The 25034-nt window shown below is 45.3% G+C and overlaps 18 non-coding genes across 18 annotated transcripts; 6 read left to right on the top strand and 12 right to left on the bottom strand.

Annotated features, from left to right (window-relative positions):
- Positions 1-6190: 6190 nt before the first annotated feature.
- On the bottom strand, positions 6191-6264 carry trnat-ugu (transfer RNA threonine (anticodon UGU)). The gene has a single exon. It is a non-coding gene; the product is annotated as a tRNA-Thr (tRNA).
- Positions 6265-6381: 117 nt separating this feature from the next.
- On the top strand, positions 6382-6455 carry trnat-cgu (transfer RNA threonine (anticodon CGU)). Its single transcript has one exon. It is a non-coding gene; the product is annotated as a tRNA-Thr (tRNA).
- Positions 6456-6820: 365 nt separating this feature from the next.
- On the bottom strand, positions 6821-6894 carry trnat-agu (transfer RNA threonine (anticodon AGU)). The gene has a single exon. It is a non-coding gene; the product is annotated as a tRNA-Thr (tRNA).
- Positions 6895-9304: 2410 nt separating this feature from the next.
- Positions 9305-9378, bottom strand: trnat-ugu (transfer RNA threonine (anticodon UGU)). The gene has a single exon. It is a non-coding gene; the product is annotated as a tRNA-Thr (tRNA).
- Positions 9379-9495: 117 nt separating this feature from the next.
- trnat-cgu (transfer RNA threonine (anticodon CGU)) lies at positions 9496-9569 on the top strand. The gene has a single exon. It is a non-coding gene; the product is annotated as a tRNA-Thr (tRNA).
- Positions 9570-9934: 365 nt separating this feature from the next.
- On the bottom strand, positions 9935-10008 carry trnat-agu (transfer RNA threonine (anticodon AGU)). The gene has a single exon. It is a non-coding gene; the product is annotated as a tRNA-Thr (tRNA).
- Positions 10009-12416: 2408 nt separating this feature from the next.
- trnat-ugu (transfer RNA threonine (anticodon UGU)) lies at positions 12417-12490 on the bottom strand. The gene has a single exon. It is a non-coding gene; the product is annotated as a tRNA-Thr (tRNA).
- Positions 12491-12607: 117 nt separating this feature from the next.
- On the top strand, positions 12608-12681 carry trnat-cgu (transfer RNA threonine (anticodon CGU)). Its single transcript has one exon. It is a non-coding gene; the product is annotated as a tRNA-Thr (tRNA).
- Positions 12682-13046: 365 nt separating this feature from the next.
- trnat-agu (transfer RNA threonine (anticodon AGU)) lies at positions 13047-13120 on the bottom strand. The gene has a single exon. It is a non-coding gene; the product is annotated as a tRNA-Thr (tRNA).
- A 3467-nt stretch (positions 13121-16587) lies between these two features.
- Positions 16588-16661, bottom strand: trnat-ugu (transfer RNA threonine (anticodon UGU)). Its single transcript has one exon. It is a non-coding gene; the product is annotated as a tRNA-Thr (tRNA).
- A 117-nt stretch (positions 16662-16778) lies between these two features.
- trnat-cgu (transfer RNA threonine (anticodon CGU)) lies at positions 16779-16852 on the top strand. The gene has a single exon. It is a non-coding gene; the product is annotated as a tRNA-Thr (tRNA).
- A 365-nt stretch (positions 16853-17217) lies between these two features.
- trnat-agu (transfer RNA threonine (anticodon AGU)) lies at positions 17218-17291 on the bottom strand. The gene has a single exon. It is a non-coding gene; the product is annotated as a tRNA-Thr (tRNA).
- Positions 17292-19701: 2410 nt separating this feature from the next.
- On the bottom strand, positions 19702-19775 carry trnat-ugu (transfer RNA threonine (anticodon UGU)). Its single transcript has one exon. It is a non-coding gene; the product is annotated as a tRNA-Thr (tRNA).
- Positions 19776-19892: 117 nt separating this feature from the next.
- On the top strand, positions 19893-19966 carry trnat-cgu (transfer RNA threonine (anticodon CGU)). The gene has a single exon. It is a non-coding gene; the product is annotated as a tRNA-Thr (tRNA).
- A 365-nt stretch (positions 19967-20331) lies between these two features.
- trnat-agu (transfer RNA threonine (anticodon AGU)) lies at positions 20332-20405 on the bottom strand. Its single transcript has one exon. It is a non-coding gene; the product is annotated as a tRNA-Thr (tRNA).
- A 2409-nt stretch (positions 20406-22814) lies between these two features.
- On the bottom strand, positions 22815-22887 carry trnat-ugu (transfer RNA threonine (anticodon UGU)). Its single transcript has one exon. It is a non-coding gene; the product is annotated as a tRNA-Thr (tRNA).
- A 116-nt stretch (positions 22888-23003) lies between these two features.
- trnat-cgu (transfer RNA threonine (anticodon CGU)) lies at positions 23004-23077 on the top strand. Its single transcript has one exon. It is a non-coding gene; the product is annotated as a tRNA-Thr (tRNA).
- A 363-nt stretch (positions 23078-23440) lies between these two features.
- trnat-agu (transfer RNA threonine (anticodon AGU)) lies at positions 23441-23514 on the bottom strand. The gene has a single exon. It is a non-coding gene; the product is annotated as a tRNA-Thr (tRNA).
- Positions 23515-25034: the final 1520 nt, after the last annotated feature.

Here is a 25034-nt window from a genome sequence, read left to right as displayed (position 1 = left end):
GTCACCGCTAGGCCTAATGATGACATTTTACAGATAAAAGACTGCCTTCGTAAACAACAGGTTCAGTTGGATACGCTCATGAAGCAAATGTCTGTCCATTTTTCATAGCCCTTTCAGACTGGACTAGCCCCGACCCCTCCCACAACTAGGCCTTTTTGTTTCCAGGCAGATGGAAAGCCAATTTGCCATCGGTGTGGTAGGGCTGGTCATATTGCCAGGTTCTGTAGGGTAAAACATCCACCTATAAAGAATAGTGGTGGGTCTCCGGCTGATGCACATGCACATGTACAAAGTCAGGTTGTGGAACAAGGCCCTGAGTCTCAGCCATCGGGAAACTAGGTCCCTCTGGTGCAGAGAGCCAGGCATCAGGAACAGGGTTTACAGGCTCAGCTGATGTTGTTATGGAAGATCCCTCTCGATTAATTGGGAATTGTCCAGTGGTGGAAATAGAAATGGGGGGTGTTATAGTTCCCTGCCTTTTGGATACTGGGTCCATGGTCACCACTATTCGAGAGAGTTTCTTTGAGAAGCACTTCAGGTCACAGGGGGTGGGGCATTTAAAGAAATGTCAATGGTTACGCCTTAGGGCAGCTAATGGGTTGAGAATCCCCTATACAGGCTACATGGAGCTTGATGTGACTGTTTTTGGTGGCACCCTGACAAAAATGGGTGTGTTAGTGGTGGAGGACCCTCCAGATGGGAGCGTTCAGCAGCCACAGAGTGTGCCTGGCCTCTTGGGGATGAATATCATTAGCCGTTGTTACCACCTACTCTTTGAGCAGTTTGGCCCTCGCCTGTTTGAATCTCCTGCCCTTGAAAATGCCAGTAAGACGTGGAAAGAGACACTTTATAAGTGTCAGCGCATTGAGGCTTTGAATACATCCGGGTATTTAGGTAAAGCAAAAGTCCACGGTCGAGCGGTTTGTGTCCCTGCTGGTTCGTTGAAATGGATACGTACTAGCTGCCCCTCTGCTGCTAACATTAACCTTCCATCAGTGCTCCTGGAGCCCATAGCGACAGGTAATCCCCTTCCAGGGGGCATTTTGGTTTCCCCGGCCCTCCTTTCTGTTGAACAGGGTGTTGTTGACATTCCGGTGGTCAATGTGGGAATTGAGGATGTTTGGTTACCGCCCTGTACACAACTAGGTGAATTGCATGTGGTGGACCCTCCATCATCTGGGGACTCTGTCATTACTGAAGAGTCTGATGATCCCACGATGCAGATAATGATGCATGAAGTGACTGTACAGGTGCATCCGCACCTTGATTTTTCCGAGCTCTCATGGCCTAACTTGTCCAATGAACAGTCACAACAAGGAGTGTCACTTTTGCGGAAGCATTGCTCAGTTTTTAGCCATGGGGAGGGAGATTTAGGATGTACCACGTTGGTGGAACATGAGATCCCTTTAATGCAGGGGTGGGCAATTCCAGGCCCCGAGGGCCGGTGTCCCCGCAGGTTTTAGATCTCACCTTGGGTCAACACACCTGAATCACATGATTAGTTCGTTACCAGGCCTCTGGAGAACATCAGGACATGTTGAGGAGCTAATTTAGCCATTTAAATCAGCTGTGTTGGTTCAAGGACACATGTAAAACCTGCAGGGACACCGGCCCTCGGTGCCCACCCCTGCTTTAATGGATGATGCCCCAGTGCGACAGCGGTATCGCCGACTTCCACCCTCTCAGTATGAACAAGTGAAAGCCCATATTAAAGATTTGTTGGATAGGGGGGTAGTGCGTCCAAGCAGTAGCCCTTATTCTTCTCCGATTGTGGTGGTTTTCAAGAAAAATGGAGAGATTAGGCTGTGTGTCGATTACCGTTTGCTTAATGCCAAGACACGGAAAGATGCTTACCCATTACCCCGTATTGAGGAGTCATTAGATGCCCTGACGGGAGCACAGTGGTTCTCTACATTGGACCTTGCAAGTGGGTATAATCAAGTACCAGTGGCTGAGAAGGACAAAGCTAAGACTGCTTTCTGTACCCCTTTTGGTCTTTTTGAATTCAATCGAATGCCATTTGGGCTCTGTAATGCCCCTAGCACCTTTCAGAGGCTAATGGAGCGGATTTTTGGGGATCAAAGTTTCCAGTCCCTTTTATTGTACCTGGATGATATTGTTGTGTTTTCATCCTCCTTTGAGCAGCATCTGGAGCGTCTTGACCTGGTCTTAACACGCCTCAAAGAGCACAATCTAAAGTTGAAGCTGGAGAAGTGTCACTTTTTCCAGCCGGAGGTTCAATACCTCGGGCATGTAATAGCTGCTTCTGGGGTGGCGACTGACCCTTCTAAGATTAGTGCAGTGGCTGAGTGGGCACGACCAACTACTTGTACAGAGCTACAGTCATTTTTGGGATTTGCCTCATACTATCGGCGTTTTGTTAGAGGTTTTGCCAAGTATGCTGCCCCGCTTCACCGGCTGGTGGGCGAGTTGGGAGGTACCAAGAAGAAACGTAGAAATGGTGCCAGTGGGGCAATGTGTCATCTTTGGAGTGAGGAATGTGAGAATGCATTCCAAACACTAAAAAGGCTGCTGGTTAGTGCCCCAGTATTGGCATATGCAGATTTTGCTAAACCTTTTGTCCTTGAGATAGATGCTAGCCAGGCAGGTTTAGGGGCAGTTTTATCTCAGGAGCAAGAAGGAAAGAGGCGGCCAGTTGCTTTTGCTAGCCGGGGCCTGCGACCTAGTGAAAGGAATATGTCCAATTATAGTTCTAGGAAGTTGGAATTCTTGGCACTAAAATGGGCTGTCACTCAAAAATTCCGTGAATATTTGTTGGGAAATAAGTTTGTTGTGTTCACGGATAACAATCCCCTTAGCTACTTGCAGACTGCTAAATTGGGAGCCGTAGAACAGCGGTGGGCCTCAGAACTAGCTGTGTTCAATTTTGAGATTAAATATAGGCCAGGTCCCAGCAATCGCAACGCTGATGCTTTGTCACGGCAACTGCATCCACAGAGTCCATCTGGCCTGCTTCCAGGGTTGAAGGTTCCACAGGAAGTGCAAGATCAGACAGATGTAGGTCAACTGGGAAATGCTGTTGCCGCTACGTGTAGAGCCATAGCTGCCTTTCCATCCCGACCTAAAGCTGATCTAATATCCCTTCAAGCTGCTGACCCGGTAATTGGCCCTTTTTCACAGTATTGGGAAAGAGGGAGGCTGCCTACCAAGCAGGAAATGGGTAATGCAAGTAAGGGAGTGAGAAAGTTGGTGCAACAGTGGCCCAGAATCAAGTTGAAGGAAGGTGTCTTGTATCGTCAAGTTCAGACACCTGGTGATGGCCAAGTTTTGTTTCAACTGTTGCTACCCCAGTGCTTGCAAACAGAGGTCCTGAGAAGTTTACATGATGATCATGGGCATCAAGGCAGTGGACGCACTACCAGCCTGGTGAGAGAAAGGTGTTTTTGGCCCTTTATGGCACGTGACATTGAGAAATATTGTCAGGAGTGCGATCGTTGTGTCTTGGCAAAGGCTGTGAAACCAAAAGTTCGCACATTCAGGGGGGGACTGGTGGCTTCTAAACCCCTGGAAGTCATTGCTATTGATTTCAGTGTTTTGGACAAGTCTAGTGATGGGCGGGAGAATGTACTTGTGGTTACCGACGTATTTTCAAAGTTCTCTCAAGCATACCCTACAGTAGATCAACGGGCAAGTACAGTGGCCCGGGTATTAACTGAAAAGTGGTTTTATATCTATGGGGTCCCTAAGCGTATCCATAGTGATCAGGGAAAGAGCTTTGAGGGAGACTTGCTGAAACGTCTGTGCCACCTGTATGGCATAGACAAAAGCAGGACCACGCCATATCATCCTGAGGGCAATGGACAATGCGAGAGATTTAACAGAACACTCCATGATTTGTTGCGAACCCTCCCTCCTGATAAGAAAAGAAAGTGGCAGCAATACTTGCCACAGGTACTGTATGCTTACAATACCACAGAACATCAGTCCACCGGCTTTTCACCTTACGAACTGATGTTTGGTCAGAAGCCCCAGTTGCCCGTTGACTTCTTATTGGGGGCCTCCCAGTCGGAACCTGTGTCTAGATCTGCGCAGGAGTGGGTAGAGGAACATCAACAACGTCTAAGTTCAGTTTATGTGCATGTGAAAGAACAACTCCAACAAGCTGCAGAGAGGAGAAATAAACACTTTCAGCCAACAGTTACTTCCCTTCTCCCCCCAGGTACTCTGGTTTATAGGAAAAGTCATCCTTTAGGCCGCCATAAGATCCAAGATGCCTGGGATCCTGTGGTGTATGTTGTTGTGCACAGTATGGACAAAGAAGGCAGGGTTTACAAAATACGCCCTAGAGATCGTTCAGGTCCAGAAAGGAACTTAAATCGGGCAGAGTTGAGAGTAATACCCTCAGGTATTGTAGCACCTGCTCCAGAAGAACATCCCCTCTCTGACCCAGGGCTGGTCGTTGAGTCACCCCGGCAGTCAACATCAGATACACCAGATGATGACAGTGAGGCTGATGGAGTTGTACTCGCCCTTGTTCCAAACCCACCCCAAGATCAGCCCCCCTCGGTATCTGTTCCAGAGCCGGTTAGTGAAACTAGGAGCATAGACTCGAGCAACTTGAACCCTGTGTCCATATTCCAGAACAGGCAGAGGAAAGTGGGATTGATAATAGGGAGAATGTTTTAGCACAGGACTCAAGAAGAGTCCAGGGGCGGCCTAAAAGAAGTACAGCAGGAAAGCATTCTAACCCCTTTAATCTCCCACGGTCAGTAAATCAGACTGTTGCTGTTCTCACTAGCGATTCACAGAGCTCTTTTGTCCATAATGTTTTGCCCCAAAATGTATTTAGGCCCTGGCAGTAAGTGGTCACCGGGACGGTAACCTTTCAAAACGAGGGCAATTGTAATGGGGGAAGGCTTTAGGACCCAGGGGACCCAAGGGAGGGTATAAAAGAGGAAGTAGCAGCCGGTGCTCTTCATTTGCACTGACAGCGGCTGTGAACAATGGTTGTGTGAGTAGGTGAAGAGCCTGAGAAGTTTTTCTACACACAGTTGTTTTAAACCTCTACAGCAGAGGTTCGAGGTACAGGTTGTTTTTCTTTTAGTGCTTTTTGTTAAATTTGTTGAAATGTATTTGATGTTTATTGTATTTTATGTTTTTAGTAGTGATTTTAGAAGATAAGCCAAGATAAGCCAGGTGTGCAGCAAACACAGTTGTCTGCTGGAGGTATGTTAACTTAATATATTTGACATTAAAAAAAGTATATTTATGCACTATAATCTAATTTATATTGTATTGCCTCCTGCAGGACAGGCTGCACATGTGAATTTGTCACTGTTTTTTTCCTCCTCCTCTTTTTGTTGCGTTTTTTGGTTTTAGTAGGGTCACCTTTTAAAACTGTTTTTTATGCCGGGTTTGTTTTTATTTTCAACGGGCTGGTGCAATATTAGTCGGGCAACGTGCAACCCCTGAACTGGGCTCTTACCTTAGGGGAATTAGGTCTTTTAGAGGTGCTCTGTGTGGATTTGCAGTGAACAAGTTTTATTAAGAGTGATTTTAGCGCCACCAATCATTGCCTGGACTACAACACTTAGTGCATGCGATAAGTGTTCTGTTGGGCTCGTATTTATTTGGGGTGGATTTGTTTCTTTTAAAGTAACGAGCATCTGGGACCACCGGGGTAGAGCAAGCCCTCAGGTGATAGTTGCATTGCTGGCAGGTTGCACCAATAAGACTATCTTGTGGTCGTTTGTCCTTTTCCATTTTGATGTTTTAGTCCTTTTGCAAACCCTTTGTATTTTCTTTTAAAATAATAAATTTTAACATATCTGACTGATATTGACCCTCTTGTCCCGTTTATTCTGGGCTCGTTCCTGTGAGAGCTTTGGGCCTGAAAGTTTGCACAAGTAGTATAGAGGCCCTTAGCGAACACTCGGTGGCTTTTACTCGCTACATTGACAATACTTTTGGGACAAAAGCTTAATATAACCCTGCCTCAGCCAGTTTCTATATTGGTCCGTTTATGTCTGTTGTTACAGTTGGGCAGTTTGATGTTTTAGTACACTTTGAGTATGGAATCTTTTCACCTGCATGTGGAGCACAGCTGTTGGGGTGTCCTTTGCTAAATCTTTAGTGCCTCCACACTTGAGATTCAACAACTTACTTTCTTCTATTTTGACATTAAGGAAAGCTTGCCTACACAGATTCTCTTATTTTGAAACAGCTCAACAGGCACTGCTGGGATTTGAACCCAGGATCTCCTGTTTACAAGGCAGGTGCTTTGACCGGCTAAGCTACAGTGCCTCCTTCAGGGAAGGGAAAAACCAAGTAAATCAGAACCTCTGCAGACACAGTTTTGAATGGGTTGGTGACATTTTTCCCCACCAGCTGTTGGACAGTAGCCAGAGGAAGACAGCTCAAGGCGCTGTGGCTTAGCTGGCCAAAGCACCTGTCTCGTAAACAGGAGATCCTGGGTTCAAATCCCAGCAGTGCCTTGCCTCCCTACCAATGCCATTACATTTCATTAACGAGTGCTGATGGCGGGAAGCATTGGGAGTTGTGCTTTCTCTCCTTCATTTCTAAGAAGAGGATATAATGAAAATTTAGACATGCCCAAGACATCAATATCGGGTGAACAACCCTCAGAAGCTCCAGTAGGGGTTTAATGCCTGGGACCCTCCAGCATTTGTTCTAGAACTGACGAATCTTCTTGGATCAGGTGAAAAGAAGTTTTTGAAGCTTTCAAGAGTACCGTGAGGTGGATAACTCAGCACATACACAGACTTTCAAAGATTTCCTAACTCCAAGATTAAGAATGCAATCAACACTGTGAAGAAGATGGTTTCCAAAGGTAACAGGAAGGCACTGCTGGGATTTGAACCCAGGATCTCCTGTTTACTAGACAGGCGCTTTGACCAGCTAAGCCACAGCGCCTCCTGCTGTCATGCAAACTGATCGTACCTGGTATTAGCTGGTACTGCAGAAGGAGATGAGTTCAATTTTGTAACTTTTGTGCACTATAAATGTAGGATATGGTTAAATAGTCCAACAAGTAACTTCCTGTTCCTAACTTCTTCAATGACCTGAGTGGAAACATCATAAGGTGAAGGAGAATCTTTTGAGACTGATTCAACAGGGTGAGTCTGAACAAGTTGTCCCAAAATGTCTCCGGTAGCTGACGTTTTGTGGACTTTTACTCCAGCCAGTCTTTTTGTGGTGGCAATCTGGTCGTCTTCTTTGGGTCCATTTGGTAATACATTAGGGTTATTATAGGGCAGAGAATGGCAGTGCTCTAATCATTGCCGGTTTCTGAACAATCATTCCCAGCTAAATCAACTGCTGTTGAGTTTGCAGGTTTAGACCGTGTTGCTTTGGATGCTGTCTCTTCCACAGTGGGTGGGAGATACCGACAAGGCAAGAGCCGGTCTCTGTGTAGCACTCTTTCAGGCCCATCTGTTCCTTCAGGCACCACAACAAAAACAGGAGAGTCCTGAATCTGTCTGATTACAGTGGACAGGGTTCGGCTCCACCGATCAGCGATTTTGTGCTTACCCCTGATGGCAACAGTCCTCAAAACAACTCTATTTCCCTTGGCAAGGGTGGATTCCCGCACTTTGTTGTCAAACCTTTGTTTGATTCGCAAAGCACTCTTTTGACTGTGCTCAATGGCTAACTGGTAGCTTTCTGCAAGACTCTCTCAGCTCTCCAGATCTAATTTCTGTTCACGTAGCCAATCGGAAAGAGACATCTGCAGCAGGGGGCATGGCCCAGCTACATCAGTTTGACAGGAATCTGCTGGTATTGCAGAGGCTCCAATAGCCAAACATTGTACTCGTGCAGACGATGGTACTGCTGCCTCCTCCTCAAGAGTTGAAGAATACTCATGTCTCTTGCATACTGCCTTTACCGCCTCAGTCGGAAAATCAGGCTCTTTGTTGCGGCGCAAGAGTTGTGCAGTAAAGCCTTCAATGCCATTTTCCTCATCATTAGAACTCTGATCAGATATATCACAGGCATGCAGATACGGACGTCTCAACAGCCCATCTGCATCTTGGTTGTTCTTCCCAGCGCTATACTCAATATCAAAATGAAAAGTGGAAAGTACGGCCAACCAGCGATGCCCTACTGCGTCCAACTTTGCAGATGTTAAAACGTATGTGAGTGGATTATTGTCTGTCATCACTGTAAATTTTGCTCCACAGAGATAGCGGAAAACGTTCTGGGTGACAGTCCACTTGACAGACAGGAAGTCAAGCTTGTGTGCAGGGTACCTTTGCTCGGACTTGGAGAGACCCCTACTGGCATAGGCAATGACTCTTAACTTGCTCTCCTGTTCTTGTTATAAGGCTGCACTGAGAACATGGGCGCTTGCATCGGTGTGCACAGTATAATGTTTCTTTGGATCTGCAAACCCAAGAACAGGAGCTGTTGTGTGAGCTTGTGAATCAATGTCTTAAAAGTATCTTCAGAGGTTGGGGTCCATTTTTCATGAAAAGGCTTTTTGAGATCCGCACTTGTAGAAACCTTGCGGTTTCTGCCAGACAGACTGGATTTTCTCTTCAGTGGGAGGCAACCAGCGCTTAAGTGATTAAGGGGTGTTGCAAGCTTGGAATAGTCTTTTACAAACCTCCTGTAATATCCAGTGAACCCAAGGAAAGACTTAAGCTACTTGATGTTAGCTGGTCTTGGCCGGGTAGTGAGGGCAGCTGGATCTGTTTTGACCCCTTCTGATGATACAACACGGCCGAGATATTGGACAGATGTCCCGAAGAACTGACATTTCTCTGGCGACAGCTTTAAAGTAAATTCTTTCATCCTATGGAGGACCTTCAGCGATCGTTCCTCATGGTTCTCAAGTGTAGCTGAGAAAAGAGTGACATCATCAAGAAAAACCAAGACCTGACTCAAATTCCTGCTGCCTATACACTTTTCCATAACATAAGAGGAAACAAGAAAACTAGAACACCTTCTTATGCTGTTTTTAATAGAGAACACTACGGCATTTATTTTAACACATCACCTAACAGTCGTACCTTCTCTTATGAGGAACTCTAATGATTTGCAGAATCTTGACAATACTTTTGGGACAAAAGCTTAATATAACCCTGCCTCAGCCAGTTTCTATATTGGTCCGTTTATGTCTGTTGTTACAGTTGGGCAGGTTGATGTTTTAGTACACTTTGAGTATGGAATCTTTTCACCTGCATGTGGAGCACAGCTGCTGGGGTGTCCTTTGCTAAATCTTTAGTGCCTCCACACTTGAGATTCAACAACTTACTTTCTTCTATTTTGACATTAAGGAAAGCTTGCCTACACAGATTCTCTTATTTTGAAACAGCTCAACAGGCGCTGCTGGGATTTGAACCCAGGATCTCCTGTTTACAAGACAGGTGCTTTGACCGGCTAAGCTACAGTGCCTCCTTCAGGGAAGGGAAAAACCAAGTAAATCAGAACCTCTGCAGACACAGTTTTGAATGGGTTGGTGACATTTTTCCCCACCAGCTGTTGGACAGTAGCCAGAGGAAGACAGCTCAAGGCGCTGTGGCTTAGCTGGCCAAAGCACCTGTCTCGTAAACAGGAGATCCTGGGTTCAAATCCCAGCAGTGCCTTGCCTCCCTACCAATGCCATTACATTTCATTAACGAGTGCTGATGGCGGGAAGCATTGGGAGTTATGCTTTCTCTCCTTCATTTCTAAGAAGAGGATATAATGAAAATTTAGACATGCCCAAGACATCAATATCGGGTGAACAACCCTCAGAAACTCCAGTAGGGGTTTAATGCCTGGGACCCTCCAGCATTTGTTCTAGAACTGACGAATCTTCTTGGATCAGGTGAAAAGAAGTTTTTGAAGCTTTCAAGAGTACCGTGAGGTGGATAACTCAGCACATACACAGACTTTCAAAGATTTCCTAACTCCAAGATTAAGAATGCAATCAACACTGTGAAGAAGATGGTTTCCAAAGGTAACAGGAAGGCACTGCTGGGATTTGAACCCAGGATCTCCTGTTTACTAGACAGGCGCTTTGACCAGCTAAGCCACAGCGCCTCCTGCTGTCATGCAAACTGATCGTACCTGGTATTAGCTGGTACTGCAGAAGGAGATGAGTTCAATTTGTAACTTTTGTGCACTATAAATGTAGGATATGGTTAAATAGTCCAACAAGTAACTTCCTGTTCCTAACTTCTTCAATGACCTGAGTGGAAACATCATAAGGTGAAGGAGAATCTTTTGAGACTGATTCAACAGGGTGAGTCTGAACAAGTTGTCCCAAAATGTCTCCGGTAGCTGACGTTTTGTGGACTTTTACTCCAGCCAGTCTTTTTGTGGTGGCAATCTGGTCGTCTTCTTTGGGTCCATTTGGTAATACATTAGGGTTATTATAGGGCAGAGAATGGCAGTGCTCTAATCATTGCCGGTTTCTGAACAATCATTCCCAGCTAAATCAACTGCTGTTGAGTTTGCAGGTTTAGACCGTGTTGCTTTGGATGCTGTCTCTTCCACAGTGGGTGGGAGATACCGACAAGGCAAGAGCCGGTCTCTGTGTAGCACTCTTTCAGGCCCATCTGTTCCTTCAGGCACCACAACAAAACAGGAGAGTCCTGAATCTGTCTGATTACAGTGGACAGGGTTCGGCTCCACCGATCAGCGATTTTGTGCTTACCCCTGATGGCAACAGTCCTCAAAACAACTCTATTTCCCTTGGCAAGGGTGGATTCCCGCACTTTGTTGTCAAACCTTTGTTTGATTCGCAAAGCACTCTTTTGACTGTGCTCAATGGCTAACTGGTAGCTTTCTGCAAGACTCTCTCAGCTCTCCAGATCTAATTTCTGTTCACGTAGCCAATCGGAAAGAGACATCTGCAGCAGGGGGCATGGCCCAGCTACATCAGTTTGACAGGAATCTGCTGGTATTGCAGAGGCTCCAATAGCCAAACATTGTACTCGTGCAGACGATGGTACTGCTGCCTCCTCCTCAAGAGTTGAAGAATACTCATGTCTCTTGCATACTGCCTTTACCGCCTCAGTCGGAAAATCAGGCTCTTTGTTGCGGCGCAAGAGTTGTGCAGTAAAGCCTTCAATGCCATTTTCCTCATCATTAGAACTCTGATCAGATATATCACAGGCATGCAGATACGGACGTCTCAACAGCCCATCTGCATCTTGGTTGTTCTTCCCAGCGCTATACTCAATATCAAAATGAAAAGTGGAAAGTACGGCCAACCAGCGATGCCCTACTGCGTCCAACTTTGCAGATGTTAAAACGTATGTGAGTGGATTATTGTCTGTCATCACTGTAAATTTTGCTCCACAGAGATAGCGGAAAACGTTCTGGGTGACAGTCCACTTGACAGACAGGAAGTCAAGCTTGTGTGCAGGGTACCTTTGCTCAGACTTGGAGAGACCCCTACTGGCATAGGCAATGACTCTTAACTTGCTCTCCTGTTCTTGTTATAAGGCTGCACTGAGAACATGGGCGCTTGCATCGGTGTGCACAGTATAATGTTTCTTTGGATCTGCAAACCCAAGAACAGGAGCTGTTGTGTGAGCTTGTGAATCAATGTCTTAAAAGTATCTTCAGAGGTTGGGGTCCATTTTTCATGAGAAGGCTTTTTGAGATCCGCACTTGTAGAAACCTTGCGGTTTCTGCCAGACAGACTGGATTTTCTCTTCAGTGGGAGGCAACCAGCGCTTAAGTGATTAAGGGGTGTTGCAAGCTTGGAATAGTCTTTTACAAACCTCCTGTAATATCCAGTGAACCCAAGGAAAGACTTAAGCTACTTGATGTTAGCTGGTCTTGGCCGGGTAGTGAGGGCAGCTGGATCTGTTTTGACCCCTTCTGATGATACAACACGGCCGAGATATTGGACAGATGTCCCGAAGAACTGACATTTCTCTGGCGACAGCTTTAAAGTAAATTCTTTCATCCTATGGAGGACCTTCAGCGATCGTTCCTCATGGTTCTCAAGTGTAGCTGAGAAAAGAGTGACATCATCAAGAAAAACCAAGACCTGACTCAAATTCCTGCTGCCTATACACTTTTCCATAACATAAGAGGAAACAAGAAAACTAGAACACCTTCTTATGCTGTTTTTAATAGAGAACACTACGGCATTTATTTTAACACATCACCTAACAGTCGTACCTTCTCTTATGAGGAACTCTAATGATTTGCAGAATCTTGACAATACTTTTGGGACAAAAGCTTAATATAACCCTGCCTCAGCCAGTTTCTATATTGGTCCGTTTATGTCTGTTGTTACAGTTGGGCAGGTTGATGTTTTAGTACACTTTGAGTATGGAATCTTTTCACCTGCATGTGGAGCACAGCTGCTGGGGTGTCCTTTGCTAAATCTTTAGTGCCTCCACACTTGAGATTCAACAACTTACTTTCTTCTATTTTGACATTAAGGAAAGCTTGCCTACACAGATTCTCTTATTTTGAAACAGCTCAACAGGCGCTGCTGGGATTTGAACCCAGGATCTCCTGTTTACAAGACAGGTGCTTTGACCGGCTAAGCTACAGTGCCTCCTTCAGGGAAGGGAAAAACCAAGTAAATCAGAACCTCTGCAGACACAGTTTTGAATGGGTTGGTGACATTTTTCCCCACCAGCTGTTGGACAGTAGCCAGAGGAAGACAGCTCAAGGCGCTGTGGCTTAGCTGGCCAAAGCACCTGTCTCGTAAACAGGAGATCCTGGGTTCAAATCCCAGCAGTGCCTTGCCTCCCTACCAATGCCATTACATTTCATTAACGAGTGCTGATGGCGGGAAGCATTGGGAGTTGTGCTTTCTCTCCTTCATTTCTAAGAAGAGGATATAATGAAAATTTAGACATGCCCAAGACATCAATATCGGGTGAACAACCCTCAGAAGCTCCAGTAGGGGTTTAATGCCTGGGACCCTCCAGCATTTGTTCTAGAACTGACGAATCTTCTTGGATCAGGTGAAAAGAAGTTTTTGAAGCTTTCAAGAGTACCGTGAGGTGGATAACTCAGCACATACACAGACTTTCAAAGATTTCCTAACTCCAAGATTAAGAATGCAATCAACACTGTGAAGAAGATGGTTTCCAAAGGTAACAGGAAGGCACTGCTGGGATTTGAACCCAGGATCTCCTGTTTACTAGACAGGCGCTTTGACCAGCTAAGCCACAGCGCCTCCTGCTGTCATGCAAACTGATCGTACCTGGTATTAGCTGGTACTGCAGAAGGAGATGAGTTCAATTTTGTAACTTTTGTGCACTATAAATGTAGGATATGGTTAAATAGTCCAACAAGTAACTTCCTGTTCCTAACTTCTTCAATGACCTGAGTGGAAACATCATAAGGTGAAGGAGAATCTTTTGAGACTGATTCAACAGGGTGAGTCTGAACAAGTTGTCCCAAAATGTCTCCGGTAGCTGACGTTTTGTGGACTTTTACTCCAGCCAGTCTTTTTGTGGTGGCAATCTGGTCGTCTTCTTTGGGTCCATTTGGTAATACATTAGGGTTATTATAGGGCAGAGAATGGCAGTGCTCTAATCATTGCCGGTTTCTGAACAATCATTCCCAGCTAAATCAACTGCTGTTGAGTTTGCAGGTTTAGACCGTGTTGCTTTGGATGCTCTCTCTTCCACAGTGGGTGGGAGATACCGACAAGGCAAGAGCCGGTCTCTGTGTAGCACTCTTTCAGGCCCATCTGTTCCTTCAGGCACCACAACAAAAACAGGAGAGTCCTGAATCTGTCTGATTACAGTGGACAGGGTTCGGCTCCACCGATCAGCGATTTTGTGCTTACCCCTGATGGCAACAGTCCTCAAAACAACTCTATTTCCCTTGGCAAGGGTGGATTCCCGCACTTTGTTGTCAAACCTTTGTTTGATTCGCAAAGCACTCTTTTGACTGTGCTCAATGGCTAACTGGTAGCTTTCTGCAAGACTCTCTCAGCTCTCCAGATCTAATTTCTGTTCACGTAGCCAATCGGAAAGAGACATCTGCAGCAGGGGGCATGGCCCAGCTACATCAGTTTGACAGGAATCTGCTGGTATTGCAGAGGCTCCAATAGCCAAACATTGTACTCGTGCAGACGATGGTACTGCTGCCTCCTCCTCAAGAGTTGAAGAATACTCATGTCTCTTGCATACTGCCTTTACCGCCTCAGTCGGAAAATCAGGCTCTTTGTTGCGGCGCAAGAGTTGTGCAGTAAAGCCTTCAATGCCATTTTCCTCATCATTAGAACTCTGATCAGATATATCACAGGCATGCAGATACGGACGTCTCAACAGCCCATCTGCATCTTGGTTGTTCTTCCCAGCGCTATACTCAATATCAAAATGAAAAGTGGAAAGTACGGCCAACCAGCGATGCCCTACTGCGTCCAACTTTGCAGATGTTAAAACGTATGTGAGTGGATTATTGTCTGTCATCACTGTAAATTTTGCTCCACAGAGATAGCGGAAAACGTTCTGGGTGACAGTCCACTTGACAGACAGGAAGTCAAGCTTGTGTGCAGGGTACCTTTGCTCGGACTTGGAGAGACCCCTACTGGCATAGGCAATGACTCTTAACTTGCTCTCCTGTTCTTGTTATAAGGCTGCACTGAGAACATGGGCGCTTGCATCGGTGTGCACAGTATAATGTTTCTTTGGATCTGCAAACCCAAGAACAGGAGCTGTTGTGTGAGCTTGTGAATCAATGTCTTAAAAGTATCTTCAGAGGTTGGGGTCCATTTTTCATGAAAAGGCTTTTTGAGATCCGCACTTGTAGAAACCTTGCGGTTTCTGCCAGACAGACTGGATTTTCTCTTCAGTGGGAGGCAACCAGCGCTTAAGTGATTAAGGGGTGTTGCAAGCTTGGAATAGTCTATTACAAACCTCCTGTAATATCCAGTGAACCCAAGGAAAGACTTAAGCTACTTGATGTTAGCTGGTCTTGGCCGGGTAGTGAGGGCAGCTGGATCTGTTTTGACCCCTTCTGATGATACAACACGGCCGAGATATTGGACAGATGTCCCGAAGAACTGACATTTCTCTGGCGACAGCTTTAAAGTAAATTCTTTCATCCTATGGAGGACCTTCAGCGATCGTTCCTCATGGTTCTCAAGTGTAGCTGAGAAAAGAGTGACATCATCAAGAAAAACCAAGACCTGACTCAAATTCCTGCTGCCTATACACTTTTCCATAACATAAGAGGAAACAAGAAAACTAGAACACCTTCTTATGCTGTTTTTAATAGAGAACACTACGGCATTTATTTTAACACAACACCTAACAGTTGTACCTTCTCTTATGAGGAACTCTAATGATTTGCAGAATCTTGATGTAATGGGGGAAGGCTTTAGGCCCCAGGGGACCCAAGGGAGGGTATAAAAGAGGAAGTAGCAGCCGGTGCTCTTCATTTGCACTGACAGCGGCTGTGAACAATGGTTGTGTGAGTAGGTGAAGAGCCTGAGAAGTTTTTCTACACACAGTTGTTTTAAACCTCTACAGCAGAGGTTCGAGGTACAGGTTGTTTTTCTTTTAGTGCTTTTTGTTAAATTTGTTGAAATGTATTTGATGTTTATTGTATTTTATGTTTTTAGTAGTGATTTTAGAAGATAAGCCAAGATAAGCCAGGTGTGCAGCAAACACAGTTGTCTGCTGGAGGTATGTTAACTTAATATATTTGACATTAAAAAAAGTATATTTATGCACTATAATCTAATTTATATTGTATTGCCTCCTGCAGGACAGGCTGCACATGTGAATTTGTCACTGTTTTTTTCCTCCTCCTCTTTTTGTTGCGTTTTTTGGTTTTAGTAGGGTCACCTTTTAAAACTGTTTTTTATGCCGGGTTTGTTTTTATTTTCAACGGGCTGGTGCAATATTAGTCGGGCAACGTGCAACCCCTGAACTGGGCTCTTACCTTAGGGGAATTAGGTCTTTTAGAGGTGCTCTGTGTGGATTTGCAGTGAACAAGTTTTATTAAGAGTGATTTTAGCGCCACCAATCATTGCCTGGACTACAACACTTAGTGCATGCGATAAGTGTTCTGTTGGGCTCGTATTTATTTGGGGTGGATTTGTTTCTTTTAAAGTAACGAGCATCTGGGACCACCGGGGTAGAGCAAGCCCTCAGGTGATAGTTGCATTGCTGGCAGGTTGCACCAATAAGACTATCTTGTGGTCGTTTGTCCTTTTCCATTTTGATGTTTTAGTCCTTTTGCAAACCCTTTGTATTTTCTTTTAAAATAATAAATTTTAACATATCTGACTGATATTGACCCTCTTGTCCCGTTTATTCTGGGCTCGTTCCTGTGAGAGCTTTGGGCCTGAAAGTTTGCACAAGTAGTATAGAGGCCCTTAGCGAACACTCGGTGGCTTTTACTCGCTACATTGACAATACTTTTGGGACAAAAGCTTAATATAACCCTGCCTCAGCCAGTTTCTATATTGGTCCGTTTATGTCTGTTGTTACAGTTGGGCAGTTTGATGTTTTAGTACACTTTGAGTATGGAATCTTTTCACCTGCATGTGGAGCACAGCTGTTGGGGTGTCCTTTGCTAAATCTTTAGTGCCTCCACACTTGAGATTCAACAACTTACTTTCTTCTATTTTGACATTAAGGAAAGCTTGCCTACACAGATTCTCTTATTTTGAAACAGCTCAACAGGCACTGCTGGGATTTGAACCCAGGATCTCCTGTTTACAAGGCAGGTGCTTTGACCGGCTAAGCTACAGTGCCTCCTTCAGGGAAGGGAAAAACCAAGTAAATCAGAACCTCTGCAGACACAGTTTTGAATGGGTTGGTGACATTTTTCCCCACCAGCTGTTGGACAGTAGCCAGAGGAAGACAGCTCAAGGCGCTGTGGCTTAGCTGGCCAAAGCACCTGTCTCGTAAACAGGAGATCCTGGGTTCAAATCCCAGCAGTGCCTTGCCTCCCTACCAATGCCATTACATTTCATTAACGAGTGCTGATGGCGGGAAGCATTGGGAGTTGTGCTTTCTCTCCTTCATTTCTAAGAAGAGGATATAATGAAAATTTAGACATGCCCAAGACATCAATATCGGGTGAACAACCCTCAGAAGCTCCAGTAGGGGTTTAATGCCTGGGACCCTCCAGCATTTGTTCTAGAACTGACGAATCTTCTTGGATCAGGTGAAAAGAAGTTTTTGAAGCTTTCAAGAGTACCGTGAGGTGGATAACTCAGCACATACACAGACTTTCAAAGATTTCCTAACTCCAAGATTAAGAATGCAATCAACACTGTGAAGAAGATGGTTTCCAAAGGTAACAGGAAGGCACTGCTGGGATTTGAACCCAGGATCTCCTGTTTACTAGACAGGCGCTTTGACCAGCTAAGCCACAGCGCCTCCTGCTGTCATGCAAACTGATCGTACCTGGTATTAGCTGGTACTGCAGAAGGAGATGAGTTCAATTTTGTAACTTTTGTGCACTATAAATGTAGGATATGGTTAAATAGTCCAACAAGTAACTTCCTGTTCCTAACTTCTTCAATGACCTGAGTGGAAACATCATAAGGTGAAGGAGAATCTTTTGAGACTGATTCAACAGGGTGAGTCTGAACAAGTTGTCCCAAAATGTCTCCGGTAGCTGACGTTTTGTGGACTTTTACTCCAGCCAGTCTTTTTGTGGTGGCAATCTGGTCGTCTTCTTTGGGTCCATTTGGTAATACATTAGGGTTATTATAGGGCAGAGAATGGCAGTGCTCTAATCATTGCCGGTTTCTGAACAATCATTCCCAGCTAAATCAACTGCTGTTGAGTTTGCAGGTTTAGACCGTGTTGCTTTGGATGCTGTCTCTTCCACAGTGGGTGGGAGATACCGACAAGGCAAGAGCCGGTCTCTGTGTAGCACTCTTTCAGGCCCATCTGTTCCTTCAGGCACCACAACAAAAACAGGAGAGTCCTGAATCTGTCTGATTACAGTGGACAGGGTTCGGCTCCACCGATCAGCGATTTTGTGCTTACCCCTGATGGCAACAGTCCTCAAAACAACTCTATTTCCCTTGGCAAGGGTGGATTCCCGCACTTTGTTGTCAAACCTTTGTTTGATTCGCAAAGCACTCTTTTGACTGTGCTCAATGGCTAACTGGTAGCTTTCTGCAAGACTCTCTCAGCTCTCCAGATCTAATTTCTGTTCACGTAGCCAATCGGAAAGAGACATCTGCAGCAGGGGGCATGGCCCAGCTACATCAGTTTGACAGGAATCTGCTGGTATTGCAGAGGCTCCAATAGCCAAACATTGTACTCGTGCAGACGATGGTACTGCTGCCTCCTCCTCAAGAGTTGAAGAATACTCATGTCTCTTGCATACTGCCTTTACCGCCTCAGTCGGAAAATCAGGCTCTTTGTTGCGGCGCAAGAGTTGTGCAGTAAAGCCTTCAATGCCATTTTCCTCATCATTAGAACTCTGATCAGATATATCACAGGCATGCAGATACGGACGTCTCAACAGCCCATCTGCATCTTGGTTGTTCTTCCCAGCGCTATACTCAATATCAAAATGAAAAGTGGAAAGTACGGCCAACCAGCGATGCCCTACTGCGTCCAACTTTGCAGATGTTAAAACGTATGTGAGTGGATTATTGTCTGTCATCACTGTAAATTTTGCTCCACAGAGATAGCGGAAAACGTTCTGGGTGACAGTCCACTTGACAGACAGGAAGTCAAGCTTGTGTGCAGGGTACCTTTGCTCGGACTTGGAGAGACCCCTACTGGCATAGGCAATGACTCTTAACTTGCTCTCCTGTTCTTGTTATAAGGCTGCACTGAGAACATGGGCGCTTGCATCGGTGTGCACAGTATAATGTTTCTTTGGATCTGCAAACCCAAGAACAGGAGCTGTTGTGTGAGCTTGTGAATCAATGTCTTAAAAGTATCTTCAGAGGTTGGGGTCCATTTTTCATGAAAAGGCTTTTTGAGATCCGCACTTGTAGAAACCTTGCGGTTTCTGCCAGACAGACTGGATTTTCTCTTCAGTGGGAGGCAACCAGCGCTTAAGTGATTAAGGGGTGTTGCAAGCTTGGAATAGTCTTTTACAAACCTCCTGTAATATCCAGTGAACCCAAGGAAAGACTTAAGCTACTTGATGTTAGCTGGTCTTGGCCGGGTAGTGAGGGCAGCTGGATCTGTTTTGACCCCTTCTGATGATACAACACGGCCGAGATATTGGACAGATGTCCCGAAGAACTGACATTTCTCTGGCGACAGCTTTAAAGTAAATTCTTTCATCCTATGGAGGACCTTCAGCGATCGTTCCTCATGGTTCTCAAGTGTAGCTGAGAAAAGAGTGACATCATCAAGAAAAACCAAGACCTGACTCAAATTCCTGCTGCCTATACACTTTTCCATAACATAAGAGGAAACAAGAAAACTAGAACACCTTCTTATGCTGTTTTTAATAGAGAACACTACGGCATTTATTTTAACACATCACCTAACAGTCGTACCTTCTCTTATGAGGAACTCTAATGATTTGCAGAATCTTGACAATACTTTTGGGACAAAAGCTTAATATAACCCTGCCTCAGCCAGTTTCTATATTGGTCCGTTTATGTCTGTTGTTACAGTTGGGCAGGTTGATGTTTTAGTACACTTTGAGTATGGAATCTTTTCACCTGCATGTGGAGCACAGCTGCTGGGGTGTCCTTTGCTAAATCTTTAGTGCCTCCACACTTGAGATTCAACAACTTACTTTCTTCTATTTTGACATTAAGGAAAGCTTGCCTACACAGATTCTCTTATTTTGAAACAGCTCAACAGGCGCTGCTGGGATTTGAACCCAGGATCTCCTGTTTACAAGACAGGTGCTTTGACCGGCTAAGCTACAGTGCCTCCTTCAGGGAAGGGAAAAACCAAGTAAATCAGAACCTCTGCAGACACAGTTTTGAATGGGTTGGTGACATTTTTCCCCACCAGCTGTTGGACAGTAGCCAGAGGAAGACAGCTCAAGGCGCTGTGGCTTAGCTGGCCAAAGCACCTGTCTCGTAAACAGGAGATCCTGGGTTCAAATCCCAGCAGTGCCTTGCCTCCCTACCAATGCCATTACATTTCATTAACGAGTGCTGATGGCGGGAAGCATTGGGAGTTGTGCTTTCTCTCCTTCATTTCTAAGAAGAGGATATAATGAAAATTTAGACATGCCCAAGACATCAATATCGGGTGAACAACCCTCAGAAACTCCAGTAGGGGTTTAATGCCTGGGACCCTCCAGCATTTGTTCTAGAACTGACGAATCTTCTTGGATCAGGTGAAAAGAAGTTTTTGAAGCTTTCAAGAGTACCGTGAGGTGGATAACTCAGCACATACACAGACTTTCAAAGATTTCCTAACTCCAAGATTAAGAATGCAATCAACACTGTGAAGAAGATGGTTTCCAAAGGTAACAGGAAGGCACTGCTGGGATTTGAACCCAGGATCTCCTGTTTACTAGACAGGCGCTTTGACCAGCTAAGCCACAGCGCCTCCTGCTGTCATGCAAACTGATCGTACCTGGTATTAGCTGGTACTGCAGAAGGAGATGAGTTCAATTTTGTAACTTTTGTGCACTATAAATGTAGGATATGGTTAAATAGTCCAACAAGTAACTTCCTGTTCCTAACTTCTTCAATGACCTGAGTGGAAACATCATAAGGTGAAGGAGAATCTTTTGAGACTGATTCAACAGGGTGAGTCTGAACAAGTTGTCCCAAAATGTCTCCGGTAGCTGACGTTTTGTGGACTTTTACTCCAGCCAGTCTTTTTGTGGTGGCAATCTGGTCGTCTTCTTTGGGTCCATTTGGTAATACATTAGGGTTATTATAGGGCAGAGAATGGCAGTGCTCTAATCATTGCCGGTTTCTGAACAATCATTCCCAGCTAAATCAACTGCTGTTGAGTTTGCAGGTTTAGACCGTGTTGCTTTGGATGCTGTCTCTTCCACAGTGGGTGGGAGATACCGACAAGGCAAGAGCCGGTCTCTGTGTAGCACTCTTTCAGGCCCATCTGTTCCTTCAGGCACCACAACAAAAACAGGAGAGTCCTGAATCTGTCTGATTACAGTGGACAGGGTTCGGCTCCACCGATCAGCGATTTTGTGCTTACCCCTGATGGCAACAGTCCTCAAAACAACTCTATTTCCCTTGGCAAGGGTGGATTCCCGCACTTTGTTGTCAAACCTTTGTTTGATTCGCAAAGCACTCTTTTGACTGTGCTCAATGGCTAACTGGTAGCTTTCTGCAAGACTCTCTCAGCTCTCCAGATCTAATTTCTGTTCACGTAGCCAATCGGAAAGAGACATCTGCAGCAGGGGGCATGGCCCAGCTACATCAGTTTGACAGGAATCTGCTGGTATTGCAGAGGCTCCAATAGCCAAACATTGTACTCGTGCAGACGATGGTACTGCTGCCTCCTCCTCAAGAGTTGAAGAATACTCATGTCTCTTGCATACTGCCTTTACCGCCTCAGTCGGAAAATCAGGCTCTTTGTTGCGGCGCAAGAGTTGTGCAGTAAAGCCTTCAATGCCATTTTCCTCATCATTAGAACTCTGATCAGATATATCACAGGCATGCAGATACGGACGTCTCAACAGCCCATCTGCATCTTGGTTGTTCTTCCCAGCGCTATACTCAATATCAAAATGAAAAGTGGAAAGTACGGCCAACCAGCGATGCCCTACTGCGTCCAACTTTGCAGATGTTAAAACGTATGTGAGTGGATTATTGTCTGTCATCACTGTAAATTTTGCTCCACAGAGATAGCGGAAAACGTTCTGGGTGACAGTCCACTTGACAGACAGGAAGTCAAGCTTGTGTGCAGGGTACCTTTGCTCAGACTTGGAGAGACCCCTACTGGCATAGGCAATGACTCTTAACTTGCTCTCCTGTTCTTGTTATAAGGCTGCACTGAGAACATGGGCGCTTGCATCGGTGTGCACAGTATAATGTTTCTTTGGATCTGCAAACCCAAGAACAGGAGCTGTTGTGTGAGCTTGTGAATCAATGTCTTAAAAGTATCTTCAGAGGTTGGGGTCCATTTTTCATGAGAAGGCTTTTTGAGATCCGCACTTGTAGAAACCTTGCGGTTTCTGCCAGACAGACTGGATTTTCTCTTCAGTGGGAGGCAACCAGCGCTTAAGTGATTAAGGGGTGTTGCAAGCTTGGAATAGTCTTTTACAAACCTCCTGTAATATCCAGTGAACCCAAGGAAAGACTTAAGCTACTTGATGTTAGCTGGTCTTGGCCGGGTAGTGAGGGCAGCTGGATCTGTTTTGACCCCTTCTGATGATACAACACGGCCGAGATATTGGACAGATGTCCCGAAGAACTGACATTTCTCTGGCGACAGCTTTAAAGTAAATTCTTTCATCCTATGGAGGACCTTCAGCGATCGTTCCTCATGGTTCTCAAGTGTAGCTGAGAAAAGAGTGACATCATCAAGAAAAACCAAGACCTGACTCAAATTCCTGCTGCCTATACACTTTTCCATAACATAAGAGGAAACAAGAAAACTAGAACACCTTCTTATGCTGTTTTAATAGAGAACACTACGGCATTTATTTTAACACATCACCTAACAGTCGTACCTTCTCTTATGAGGAACTCTAATGATTTGCAGAATCTTGACAATACTTTTGGGACAAAAGCTTAATATAACCCTGCCTCAGCCAGTTTCTATATTGGTCCGTTTATGTCTGTTGTTACAGTTGGGCAGGTTGATGTTTTAGTACACTTTGAGTATGGAATCTTTTCACCTGCATGTGGAGCACAGCTGCTGGGGTGTCCTTTGCTAAATCTTTAGTGCCTCCACACTTGAGATTCAACAACTTACTTTCTTCTATTTTGACATTAAGGAAAGCTTGCCTACACAGATTCTCTTATTTTGAAACAGCTCAACAGGCGCTGCTGGATTTGAACCCAGGATCTCCTGTTTACAAGACAGGTGCTTTGACCGGCTAAGCTACAGTGCCTCCTTCAGGGAAGGGAAAAACCAAGTAAATCAGAACCTCTGCAGACACAGTTTTGAATGGGTTGGTGACATTTTTCCCCACCAGCTGTTGGACAGTAGCCAGGGAAGACAGCTCAAGGCGCTGTGGCTTAGCTGGCCAAAGCACCTGTCTCGTAAACAGGAGATCCTGGGTTCAAATCCCAGCAGTGCCTTGCCTCCCTACCAATGCCATTACATTTCATTAACGAGTGCTGATGGCGGGAAGCATTGGGAGTTGTGCTTTCTCTCCTTCATTTCTAAGAAGAGGATATAATGAAAATTTAGACATGCCCAAGACATCAATATCGGGTGAACAACCCTCAGAAGCTCCAGTAGGGTTTAATGCCTGGGACCCTCCAGCATTTGTTCTAGAACTGACGAATCTTCTTGGATCAGGTGAAAAGAAGTTTTTGAAGCTTTCAAGAGTACCGTGAGGTGGATAACTCAGCACATACACAGACTTTCAAAGATTTCCTAACTCCAAGATTAAGAATGCAATCAACACTGTGAAGAAGATGGTTTCCAAAGGTAACAGGAAGCACTGCTGGGATTTGAACCCAGGATCTCCTGTTTACTAGACAGGCGCTTTGACCAGCTAAGCCACAGCGCCTCCTGCTGTCATGCAAACTGATCGTACCTGGTATTAGCTGGTACTGCAGAAGGAGATGAGTTCAATTTTGTAACTTTTGTGCACTATAAATGTAGGATATGGTTAAATAGTCCAACAAGTAACTTCCTGTTCCTAACTTCTTCAATGACCTGAGTGGAAACATCATAAGGTGAAGGAGAATCTTTTGAGACTGATTCAACAGGGTGAGTCTGAACAAGTTGTCCCAAAATGTCTCCGGTAGCTGACGTTTTGTGGACTTTTACTCCAGCCAGTCTTTTTGTGGTGGCAATCTGGTCGTCTTCTTTGGGTCCATTTGGTAATACATTAGGGTTATTATAGGGCAGAGAATGGCAGTGCTCTAATCATTGCCGGTTTCTGAACAATCATTCCCAGCTAAATCAACTGCTGTTGAGTTTGCAGGTTTAGACCGTGTTGCTTTGGATGCTCTCTCTTCCACAGTGGGTGGGAGATACCGACAAGGCAAGAGCCGGTCTCTGTGTAGCACTCTTTCAGGCCCATCTGTTCCTTCAGGCACCACAACAAAAACAGGAGAGTCCTGAATCTGTCTGATTACAGTGGACAGGGTTCGGCTCCACCGATCAGCGATTTTGTGCTTACCCCTGATGGCAACAGTCCTCAAAACAACTCTATTTCCCTTGGCAAGGGTGGATTCCCGCACTTTGTTGTCAAACCTTTGTTTGATTCGCAAAGCACTCTTTGACTGTGCTCAATGGCTAACTGGTAGCTTTCTGCAAGACTCTCTCAGCTCTCCAGATCTAATTTCTGTTCACGTAGCCAATCGGAAAGAGACATCTGCAGCAGGGGGCATGGCCCAGCTACATCAGTTTGACAGGAATCTGCTGGTATTGCAGAGCCTCCAATAGCCAAACATTGTACTCGTGCAGACGATGGTACTGCTGCCTCCTCCTCAAGAGTTGAAGAATACTCATGTCTCTTGCATACTGCCTTTACCGCCTCAGTTGGAAAATCAGGCTCTTTGTTGCGGCGCAAGAGTTGTGCAGTAAAGCCTTCAATGCCATTTTCCTCATCATTAGAACTCTGATCAGATATATCACAGGCATGCAGATACGGACGTCTCAACAGCCCATCTGCATCTTGGTTGTTCTTCCCAGCGCTATACTCAATATCAAAATGAAAAGTGGAAAGTACGGCCAACCAGCGATGCCTACTGCGTCCAACTTTGCAGATGTTAAAACGTATGTGAGTGGATTATTGTCTGTCATCACTGTAAATTTTGCTCCACAGAGATAGCGGAAAACGTTCTGGGTGACAGTCCACTTGACAGACAGGAAGTCAAGCTTGTGTGCAGGGTACCTTTGCTCGGACTTGGAGAGACCCTACTGGCATAGGCAATGACTCTTAACTTGCTCTCCTGTTCTTGTTATAAGGCTGCACCGAGAACGTGGGCGCTTGCATCGGTGTGCACAATATAATGTTTCTTTGGATCTGCAAACCCAAGAACAGGAGCTGTTGTGTGAGCTTGTGAATCAATGTCTTAA

This window comes from Oreochromis niloticus, linkage group LG13 (assembly GCF_001858045.2).
Source record: "Oreochromis niloticus isolate F11D_XX linkage group LG13, O_niloticus_UMD_NMBU, whole genome shotgun sequence".
Classification (NCBI taxonomy): domain Eukaryota; kingdom Metazoa; phylum Chordata; class Actinopteri; order Cichliformes; family Cichlidae; genus Oreochromis; species Oreochromis niloticus.
The sequence above is the reverse complement of the archived record's forward strand: the minus strand, read 5'-3'. Positions and strand labels throughout refer to the sequence as shown.